This window comes from Bos indicus, chromosome 17, assembly GCF_029378745.1.
Source record: "Bos indicus isolate NIAB-ARS_2022 breed Sahiwal x Tharparkar chromosome 17, NIAB-ARS_B.indTharparkar_mat_pri_1.0, whole genome shotgun sequence".
NCBI classification, from domain to species: Eukaryota; Metazoa; Chordata; class Mammalia; order Artiodactyla; family Bovidae; genus Bos; species Bos indicus.
Genome location: NC_091776.1, coordinates 2,695,743 through 2,708,023, shown reverse-complemented (window position 1 = coordinate 2,708,023; position 12,281 = coordinate 2,695,743).

Sequence of the window (12,281 nt, the reverse complement as noted above, 5' to 3'; positions counted from 1 at the left end):
GGCTGTATCCAGTGTGATTTGATTCTCCGGTGATCTCAGGCCATCAGATAAGTGATTCTTAACTCAAGGCATTTAGAAATTAACATGAATGTGTTTTGGTTATCACAAGCACAGGTGAAAATTCCTGGCATTGACTAAATTAGCCAGTGTTGCTACAGTCCTACAAAACCAAGAGTTACCTGGCATAGAATTCTTCCAGCACACTCACGATTGACAACACTTGGAGTGATCTCTGGTTGACTTTCAGCTGTAACTATCCCAAACTATCCCCACTAGTAACTCTTCCAAAGTATTTCTGCTCTCAGAATCACTTAATTTCTGCCATAATTTCACACTCTTCTTTACTCAGACTTTTCCTATTATTCAACAAAAGCTTCGTCAAATTCCCTCCCTTTTCCCTTTGCTATTCTCTGTCTGTACCTGCCCAGCCTGGTCTCTTTCCTGCCCTTTCAGAGAAAGAAATCTTGCTAAGGATAACAACAGCTCCATGGGAGGTATTGATTGGTCCCACCCTGCTCCACCCCATCCCATCCCAGCCCTCTCTCTTGCATCTTCAATGCCTTGCCAGTTCCTTCTTCCCCTCAGAAAAGTGCTTGAGTTTTCCATCCCGATTTCAATAAAAGCAAAAACAAAAACTCTTAAACCGGCTACTTCAGTTCAGTTCAGTTCAGTTCAGTTGCTCAGTTGTGTCCGACTCTTTGCCACCCCATGAATGGCAGCATGCCAGGCCTCTCTGTCCATCACCAACTCCCAGAGTTTACCCACACTCATGTCCATCAAGTCGGTAATGTCATCCAGCCATCGCATCCTCTGTTGTCCCCTTCTCCTCCTGCCCCCAATCCCTCCCAGCATCAGGGTCTTTTCTGAGTCAACTCTTTGCATGAGGTAGCCAAAGTATTGGAGTTTCAGCTTCAGCATCAGTCCTTTCAATGAACACCCAGGACTAATCTCCTTCAGAATGGACTGGTTGGATCTCCTTGCAGTCCAAGGGACTCTCAAGAGTCTTCTCCAAAACCACAGTTCAAAAGCATCAATTTTTCGACGCTCAGCTTTCTTCACAGTCCAACTCTCACATCCATACATGACCACTGGAAAAACCATAGCCTTGAGTAGACAGACCTTTGTTGGCAAAGTAATATCTCTGTTTTTTCATATGCTATCTAGGTTGGTTATAACTTTCCTTCCAAGGAGTAAGCATCTTTTAATTTCATGGCTACAATCGCCATCTGCAGTGATTTTGGAACCCCCCAAAATAAAGTCTGACACTGTTTCCACTCTTTCTCCATCTATTTCCCATGAAGTGATGGGACCAGATGCCATGATCTTAGTTTTCTGAATGTTGAGCTTTCAGCCAACTTTTTCACTCTCCTCTTTCCCTTTCATCAAGAGGCTTTTTAGTTCTTCTTCACTTTCTGCCATAAGAGTGGTGTCATCTGCATACCTGAGGTTATTGATATTTCTCCAAGCAATCTTGATTCCAGCCTGTGCTTCTTCCAGCCCAGCTTTTCTCATGATGTACCTGCTACTTACCCCCTCAAATTAACACTCCATATAATTTCTTCATCATCTATCAACTCCCAAATCCCTCATAAGCTGGTTTCCACTCCCCAATTCTGATCTCTTGAAGGTTATCTCAATGATCAGTTGCCAGACCACTCACTCTTCAAATTCTTTGCATTTCTTTGAAAAAACTGGAGCCTTGAAAACCCAACTAAAGATCATTTCTCTTCTTGTTCCTTCAGTTGTTTCTTGATATCCCCAAGAAGACTGGGGCCAGCCATACCATAAGAGCATCTTCATTTTCTTGAGCCTCATTTTAACATTTCCCTAGCTGTACTTGTGCAGGATCCTGGCTGTACATCTTTGGGGCTCCTTTTCCTCATCATTTTCCCCTATCTTGGATACAGATGTTGGCTGCACTCTACTTACTGTCCTTAGCCTTCTTCTTAACTAAGTAGAAATAGAAGTTGTTCAGTTGTGTCCGACTCTTAGCGACCCCATAGACGGCAGCCCACCAGGCTCCCCGGTCCCTGGGATTCTCCAGGCAAGAACACTGGAGTGAGTTGCCATTTCCTTCTCAAATGCATGAAAGTGGAAAGTGAAAGTGAAGTCGCTCAATCATGTCCGACTCTTAGCGACCCCATGGACTGCAGCCTACCAGGCTCCTCCATCCATGGGAGTTTCCACTAAGTAAATGATCCTCAAACCTACATACAGAACTAATCATAACCTTTTCTCTTGAACTCCAGGCCAGATTGCCAGCTGCCTGACAGATAATTTCATCCACTGGTTCATTGTTGTTGTTGTTTAGTCACTGAGTCCTGTCTGACTCTTTTGTGCCTCCATGGACTATAGCCTGCCGGGCTCCCTATCCTTGGGATTTCTCAGGCAAGAATAGTGGAGTAGGTAGCTATTTCCTTCTCCACAGGATCTTCCTGATCCAGGGATTGAACCCACATCTCCTACATTGGCAGATGGTTTCTTTACCACTGAGCCACCAGGGAATCCCCAATAGCAAGGACCTAACAGAAGCAGAAGGGATTAAGAAGTGGCAAAAATACACATAAGGCTTATACAAAAAAGGTATTAATGACCCAGATAATCATGATGGTGTAGTCACTCACCTAGACCCAGACATCCAGGAGTGTCAAGTCAAGAGGGCCTTAGGAAGCATTACTGCAAACAAAGCTGGTGGAGGTGATGAAATTCCAGCTGAGCTCTTTCAAATCCTAAAAGATGTTGCTGCTAAAGTGCTGCACTCAATATGCCAGCAAATTTGGAAAACTCAGCAGTGGCCACAGGACTGGAAAAATGTCACTTTTCATTACAATCTCAAAGAAGGGTGATTCCAAAGAATGTTCAAACTACCATACAATTGCACTCTTTTCACATACTAGCAAAGTAATGCTCAAAATACTCCAAGCCAGGTTTCAGCAGTGTGTGAACTGAGAACCTCCAGTTTTATAAGCTGGATTTAGAAAAAGAAGAGAAACCAGAGATAAAATTGCCAATATCCATTGGATCATTGAAAAGGCAAGGGAATTAAAAAAAAAAACATCTACTTCTGCTTTGTTGACTACGTGAAAGCCTTTGACTGTGTGTTTCACAACCAACTGTGGAAAATTTTTAGAGATGGGGTTACCAGACCACCTTACCTCTCCTGAGAAACCTGCATGTAGGACAAGAAGCAACAGTTAGACCTGGACTCGAACCAACAGACTGGTTCAAAATTGGGAAAGGAGGACATCAAGGCTATATACCGTCACCCTGCTTATTTAACTTATATGCAGAGTACATCATGAGAAACGCTGGGCTGGAAGAAGCACAAGCTGGAATCAAGATTGCCAGGAGAAATATCAATAACCTTGGATATGGAGATGATACCACTTTAATGGCAGAAAGTGAAGAGGAACTAAAGAGCCTCTTGAGGGTGAAAGAGGAGCGTGAAGAAGCTTGCTAAAAATGGAACATTCAAAAAACTAAGATCATGGCATCCAGTCCAATCACTTTCATGGCAAATAGCTGGGGAAGAAGTGGAAACAATGACAGATTTTATTTTCTTGGGCTCCAAAATCACTGCAGATGGTGATCGCAGCCAGGAAATTAAAAGATGCTTGCTCCTTGAAAGAAAAGCATAAAAAACTAGTATGCACGTGTGCTAACTCACTTCAGTTGGGTCTGACTCTGCGATCCTCTGGACTGTAGCCTGCCAAGCTCCTCTGTCCAGGGGATTCTCCAGGCAAGAGTGTGGGGATGAAGTGGTAGAAACCTTATAAACAACCTTAGAGATCAATGAATATATCATATCTGCTTAAATGTTTAAGGTAAAGAATGGGTGGGTTTAGGTGTCTCTACTCAGGACAGCATGTGTTTTAGTTAACTATCTCCTGAAAAAACCCATATGCAGGCATAAATCTGCTGCTGCTGCTAAGTCACCTCAGTCACACCTCAGTCCGACACACCTCAGTCCGACTCTGTGTGACCCCATAGACGGCAACCCACCAGGCTCCCCCGTCCCTGGGATTCTCCAGTCAAGAACACTGGAGTGGGTTGCCTTTTCCTTCTCCAATGCATGAAAGTGAAAAGTGAAAGTGAAGTTGCTCAGTCGTGTCTGACCCTCAGCGACCCCATGGACTGCAGCCCACCAGGCTCCTCCATCCATGGGATTCTCCAGGCAAGAGTACTGGAGTGGGGTGCCATTGCCTTCTCTGAGGCATAAATCTACACACAGATTAACTTCATTTAACGCTGAATATTTAAGAAACCATTGTATTCTTAGAGTATGTACTTTACTACAACATTGAATGGTCACTGAAACAGAAACTGAAGAGCAATAGACCGTATGTCTCACTGATCCTGCTGACTACACCAGGTGTCTTGCTGTATTTCACTGTGTGCACTGTTTGTTGAACCCAAGGTAGGCAAGAAGCCGGGGAAGAAAATGTGAGGAGCCATAGGAACTGCAGACACCTTTATTTTCTGCGGCTGGCACAACAGTTGTAGTAGCAGCAGGCATGCTGTAGTCTCTCCTCTTTGTGGACCCAGCAGGCGCAGCCATAACGCAGCCTCCCCACCGTCACGCAGCCTCCGCAGCGTGACGTGGCCTCCCCACCATGATGCAGCCATAACATAGTCACGAGGGCTATTTCAGGGGAGCTTATAGCTTACAGAACAAAAGTAGCCTGCGGCCAAGTGGGTGCGTCGTGATGCACATGTGCAGTGCTGTAAGTGACCTCAGCTGTTACAAAACCATGTATCTGCAAAATATGGGGCGAGAGCAAGAGGATGTGGAGCGAGAGCGCCTGAGCACACCATCTTGGCTAATTTGCTCTTTCCCTACATTCCACACCTTCAGGGTCTCTCACCTCACAGTCTACCCCAATCCATCTTCCACAGTGTTCTCTTGGCAAGTAACTCTGACCCTTGTATTTATATCTTGTAACAGAAGCAGCTACAAAAACAAACAATTACATCCCCAATACACAGCAAAACCCAATATCAGGTATCATCTGAAACTCATGTTCCAGTCCTTGCCCTTACCAGGCTAGAGAAGAGCCACCCACTGCATGTGGAGTGCCTTTATCGTCCATGGCCAAGTCCAGTCTACCAGCTGTCCTTGTGAAACTGCACGAAAGCCTCCACAGGGACAGCTCCACCCCTGCAGGGCTTTTATTAAGGACCTGCAAACCACCCCTCCACACACAAGCTCCAGGCCCACCCCTTCAAAGAGGGGATTTTTGTGACATTCAGAGTCTGCCCACATGATTCCAAATGCTTTCAATGCTGTTCTAAATTTCCAAGGGAATCAGGTTAGTAGCACATCCCAGGACACAGCTGTTGCAGTATACAGATCTACTAAATGTAGAACACAGCCGTTTTCTTAACCGTTTGGCCACCGTAGCCATCAGTGTATGCCCTAGGTCTGGGATACGGCCCCGGCTTGTGGTCAACAAAGCTGTACTCAGCACCAGTGTCAACCAGGGCCGTTACTCTCTACATAGTGACCAGTGAATTGCAAGTTCTACCTGGGGTCTCTGGCCCCTGCTTGGGCTTTTCCAGAGGGCACCTTGGTTTGAGCCCTATTCAAAGCAGAAAAGGGCATCACCGAAAGGAACGTCTTTGGGCACCATGTAATCTTTTAACTGATCCAACTGTATTTCTGTGGGTGCTTCCCAAACTTGGTAAACTGCTGCTCCAGTCTCAGTTGCCTCCATAGCTCTAGGAGCACTGCATTGGGCTGTCTTATCAGTTTCATTTCTGTCAACTCCCGCTGCCAGAAAACCAGCTCATGTTTGCATCCATGTAACCGGATGGGACCCCTGCTGGCTCAGGATCTTCACACTTCCAAACGGTGTCTTGCATGTCATCCCTCTACTTCTCTCAGTAAGGATTCCCCAACCCCCCCAGGCACCTGGCCCAACCCTCTGTCCCAGAGTCACAAAAAGCAAGCTTCCAAGGGTTCCCCTTGCTTTGGCTAAAACTGCTTACCCAAGTCGACCAACTCCACCTGAGTAGATGGTCGATACGTTGTGAACTCAGTCACACCAGGGCCCCCTTGAGGATGCCCACCTTGGTCATAGGCTGCTCAGGCTCCACTTTTTGCTGCACAATGGGCCTTGCTGCCAAGCGGGGGCCCATGGTCTCACAATGTTCCTTGTCATCGTCACTCATTACTTCACTCTGCAAGCCACTGGGTTCCCCGCATCTTTCGCTCCAGCATGTCTACCCGCTGCTCTAGCTCTCCTCCTCTCTGCAGTTTGTCCACTTACACAGAGGGCTCTATCCTTATGTGCCGTCAAGGCAGTCAAGAAAATCCACCCCACAGCGCCAGCAGCAGTCTGTGCCACCTTGGCCAGTAAATGTGGACTCGCCGTAGGGCCTTTTCAATGATATCCTGAGATTTAAAGCTATTTGCACTAGGGGCTGAAAAAATAATTACCCTGTGTAATTCCAACTTTCTGCTCATTAACAGATTTTCCTAATCAGGTTGGCAGTTGGGCTCAGGAGCACCAACAGCATGGAGTGCTGAATTTAAATATTGCTCCAGAATACCATACTTTAAAAATAGTATGGTCATTATTAGTATTTGGCTAATCTTGAAATCTGTACTTTGAAGAACTAAATTCTAGGAAATGTGTAAAACTAGAAAAGCCATTTCTGATTTTGTTACCTAGAGAAGCACGTGGCCACCACATGGCTTACCTTCTGGTCAGCAATACCACAACGCATCCATACCCCTCACCAAACACACACACACACACACACACACACACACAGAACAGTGCTGAAATTTTCCTGAGAACAAAGGACTTAGTTCATCATTCTTCCTAATAAACTCACCATAGTAGAATAGTTTGGACATACTATACAAAACATCTCTTTGAATATATTCAAATAACTCAATGTTTAGACTGATTTCTAAGAGGTGAGTATTTTCTTTGTGTGACACACCATTTCTTAGGTGTGCTCAATCATGATGAAATTGTGAAAGTTGCAATACATTTAAATTTAAGATTTTTTATTTTTTGTATAACTAAAATTAGAGAAAAATCATGTACTTCCCTTGGGGCCATCTGGTAACTTCACTAAGAAGGAAAGAGTTTAAATTGTTTCTTGTTGCTTTGAGCAAACCCATATGGTGCCAGTCGTTACCTACACCAGCCAATGAGAGGGCTGAATGTCACTAGTGTGTTCCGAGATTTAGTCTGATCATCTGTTGTTGTTATTTTAATTCCACGCAGAGACATTTTCTTTCTTGTGTTTTCATTTAATGCTTTCCAGAAACTACATATAATCAATTGATATGGTCTATTTTTCCATATAACTCACCAATAATAATTTAGCCAAAACTAACAGGAAATTGACTTGGAAGTCTGATCTCTAATGAATACTGAAACCAAGCTCAGCACATTAAAGGAAGTAATTATGAAGGCACCCCATTGTGTGCAGATATGCTCGGTCAGCCAAAACAGAGGACTTTTCTATTTTTATGAGCTTTGTCAAATTTAAGTTATGTTACATTGTAAGACAAAAATTTTAAAGAATTTGTTAGTAGCAATGCCACTCTATAAATATTTATTTTTAAAATTATCCTTCATGTAACTTAAAGACAATTTTTTGAAGCAAATGGCCTAGACATACCAATAAAAATACCTATTCATTTACAAAAAAAGTAATAAATACCACAGGTATTTCTAGCTAATTATATATACATACACGATAGCGTGTGTGTGCATGGTGTATAACACACCAGTCCTGTAATCAGCATTAACTGAAAGACTGCAGAGGTCCTCTGGCTCATCACTGAACTTCACAGCAGGCTGCCCTCCGTTCCTCTGGAACATAGCTCATGTGGTTTCTTAACTCTTGTTCATCCACCTTGCTTCTCTTGGGTGCAGTCATGGTCATGACTAGCCCTTGGCAGTGTCCACTTACCAAGCACTTCTGTACTTTTTACACACTGACTCCTGTCACCTGGCAGCGACTCCCTCACAAATCATCTCCCACCTCCTTCCTTCCCTTATTGAACTCAACTCTGACTTGACATAGGATCTCCACTCTTACTTCCTAAATTCTCACGTTCATACTTCTTATTCTGACTGTTTTCTGATGTGTTTCCCTACTTTTGTTCACAGTTTATCTTCTGCCATTTTGCCCTTCTCTATCATATCTTCTTTTCATCACCTTCACTTTCCCCAAATCCTTTCATGGGCAGAGCTGTCAGGGTGAGAGCTTGGTGCTGCTCTGTATCACGTAGTAGTGAGGGCGGTAAAGTCTGGAGGCTTTGGTGAGGTGTGCTCCCTGGGATGGGCACAGTGCAGGGGTGGGCAGTCAGATTACTATTCAGGTTAGCAGTCTCCAGGGGAATAAAAGCCCATCTTCTCTGAGGAGTATTTTAAATGCATACTCTTCCTAGGAAGATTTTAAGAAACTTGAACTTGTATCAGAGTCACAGAATTGACTGGGGGCTCGTTAAAGCTGATTACCAGCTTGCCCACACTCCACCCACATCCAGATTCTATAGGTCTGGGGATAAGATTGGAATATGCAGTTCTAATAGCTCCCAGGCTATTCACATGCCCCCTGGCCACAGATCACTGCTTGAGTAGCACTACTTTGCAATGCTTTCTGTTTTTCTGATCTCTAACAAGTAATTCTGGATACACTTTACAGCAAATCACCTATACCCTTATTTCTGTGGAACTGATCAGCGGGTAATCCCTGTTGAGTGACACTAATTTATTAGATTATTTCCTCATAGCTAAATAACATGAATTTCCTTAGCTTTTTATAAAATTTATTCTGTAAATCTTTCATTACTCTGTTGTTCTCTTCCATTTTTTCTACCAGCTGCCCACATCCCTCTCCAGTTGTAGAAATGCAAACTGAATTTAGTAATCTACATAGTGTTGAAACCAGCAGGACCCTGTGGAGCTCCAGGGCATGGAAGACTTTCTGTGTCCCCATTTTCTTATTTGTAGGGAATAGACTCCAGCCTCCATGACCTTCCCTGAATTCCAAAGAGCAGAGTCAAACAGCTGCTAATCAAGGAAGGGAGGTGATACAGAGACAAGGGAGGATCAGTCTAAAAACAATAGTGCAGCCTTGGGACAGGGTCCTGATTCAACCTCAGCGGATACATATTAAACACCTTTGAGCTCTTTTGCAGAACTAAAACACCCCAAAAATGGAAGATGTTAACTACTTGATAAAGCATTCTTTATTCCAGAGAGAAAGTCACAGTTTAAACACATACTGAACTATAACAATTCATTCAACGGGTGTTATTAAGTGAAAGGCTATCTGATCTACTCAGGGCTTTTTCAGCACTTTTAAATTCAGTTATTCTGTCTCACAAGTTTCTCATGATACTAGGTGGGAAGTACATCATGCAGTGATAAATAATGCATTGGAGGTCACAGTTATTGACCGTGATTCAAACCCAGGCAGTTTAGCTCCCCGGTCTGCCCTCCACCCCTTGCCTCACCTTACCAGGAAACTGCCCTCGTAGTCTTCCTCTCTGTAGCCAGGTGACAGACTCTCTCCTCTACAGCATTTCTTTTTGCAGAGCTGGACATTGATGTTTCTGAGATAAGGAGATGTGTGGCACGTGTGGGTTTGAGGCTTTGCCTTGATCCAGAACTGACATGTTTAAAGTGATCCAAAATTTATTAGTGTGGGTATCATGACCTTAGTTTGATGCTACTTTGAACAAGATACTGAAACTTATGTTTTTCAAGTCTCTGGTAAAATATTTTTATAGTTTTTAAATATTAAGATTAATATTTGGCAAAACTAATACAATTTTGTAAAGTTTAAAAATAAAATAAAATTGTAGTTGGAAAAAAAATAAAATACAAAGAGAAATTTACACACACACACAAAAATAAATAAATATTAAGATTGGTATCTTGATTATTAGTTATCTGAAGTTTGGTTATCTGTTTTTGTAGATAAATTGTTGATCTTATTCACAATTTCCCTCTCTGCAACGAGGTGTCCCTCCCCTATTTTAGTTGGACATTGATGTTTCTAAAGTATGATGAGTTGGGTGGTGCACATGGCTCTGGGGCTAGTGCCCTGACCTAGCACTGTTGTGCTTAAATTGGTTCCACTTTACATAATAAAAACCAGTCTTGGCCAGCATTTCATCCTTCTTTGAGCTCCTAAAAGATCTTGTATTATTCTCTAGTCACACACTGCCCTGGGTTGTTATGGAAGACTAGTATACATCCTGCTTAGAAGTATTTGTCCAGTAAATAAAGAAATGAATGAGAAAAGTCTGGGGAGAATTCTGTATCACCTGAAATTCACTAGCAGACTTTTTCTGTGAATATAATTTCAGTAATTATAGAAGCATGATTAATAACAGTTCTCATATAATTTACAATCTTCTCATTAAGCCTACATTCCACCTGGTTATATGTATATAGAGAAAAAAATGAGTCAGATATATACTAACAGTCATCAACTTACAAAGGAAATAGTAACCTAGGGCAGGTTCTCCTACTTAAAATTAATCTTTGTTTAAAATAACATTTAGAAATTGCTCTTAAACATTCCTTTTATTCATTAATTTGAGTAATAATAAATGCATTTAATTCTAATGAAATTTGGTCACTGAAGTTGCATAGTGGAAAAGAAAATCAAAGTCTAGTTGTTTCAGCTCCTCAAAGGTAAGTTTAAGAGAGAAAAAAAAAATCTCCTGACACCAATCTTGTGATTAACACGAAGTATCTTGCATGCAGGTATCAAAGCAAGATCAAAAAAGTTATTTTCAAGCCATTGATGATGAAGCTGGCTTCTCTGAGTCTTAATCCCAGAACAAATTTTGAATGTATAAATTCTTATATTGATGCCTGTGCATGCCATCAGCATATTTGTTCTACTTCCATAATAATTTTATTTTACTATGCATCCTTGCGTAGCTTCAATTATATTCATTTGTTTTCATGTTATTATTCAATAAATCAATCAAAACAATGTTTAACATATCATAAGTAAAGGAAAATATTTTGTTACTAAATGACAGTATATCTACTACATGCAAGGAGGTCAGCTACCTTTTCTTTACCATTGAATTTCCTCTTTTTTTGCCGCAACTCCTTTCACAGATCCACATCTTGGTCACAATATACTTCTCACACTGCTCTGGACAGTGTTGATCTTATCTGAAGTATTTCCATACAAGTACAATAAACATAAATATACACATATATAAACAGTCCATTAGTCCACACTGTTAATATGATATGTGTGTGTACATATATGTTCCCCTTGTGCTCTAAGTGCAGTGAACACTGCACAGAAGATACAATATAACTTTGTCTTGAGGTCACTAGTAAATCTTCCCTGGAACACTCGTGGACTGTCTCCTAAGATTCTGACTTCATGGGACTTCCCTGGTGGTCCAACAGTTAAGACTTTCTACTTCCAATGTAAGGGGCACAGGTTGGATCCCTGATTGAGGAACTAAGATCCCATATGCCTCAAGTCCAAAAAAAAAGGATATTCTGACTTCAGCGTATACTATATACTTCATGGTACCTGGTTTAGTCCATGATCAAATGTTTGAAGGACAAAAATTTCAGAGGAAAAAAGATTCATCTTGATACCAACCTCATGGTAACTCGATATATGCTACATATGTGGATTTTTTTTTTCTACCACCAACTTTGTGTCCTGGCAAAAAGTTTTGAATTCTAAGATTGATAGCAGTTTGCTATGCTAGTGCTGAAACTGTAGCAAAGAAATTGGAAGGAAGTTTCTGTACTTTAAAATGCAAGTTTTACCATGGGCTAAACCTTTTTCAAACGAACTGTCAATTAAACAGTGGGTGGGGGGAGGGAATCAATTTACGATTGATGGAAGCACATTGCTGATATGAAGGCACCATCATTACTGATATGTGGGAAATCTGACTAGTATCTGTAGAGTGGTGACTAGAACAGGCTCTCACTAGACTCTAACCAGGGCTTTAGGCAGAGGGATTGCTAACACACAGCACTGGAGATGCATGCCCACAAGGACCATAGCATCACTTCCTGTAAATGCTCCCCCTGATTACAGCTGCCACTGTTGAAGGCATGCTCTGTACCTCCCATTCATGGTGGGTGAGTGTACTTAAAATGCAGTCCAACTCCAGAAAGACCCTTTTGTGGCTAAATTGGAGGTATCAGGATAAACTCATGATTTTTAAAATATAAAGAGAAAGGAAATATACATAGAGTACAATACCTGTGTGTGTCTCTAGGTATGTGTGTGTATATATATGTTTGTGT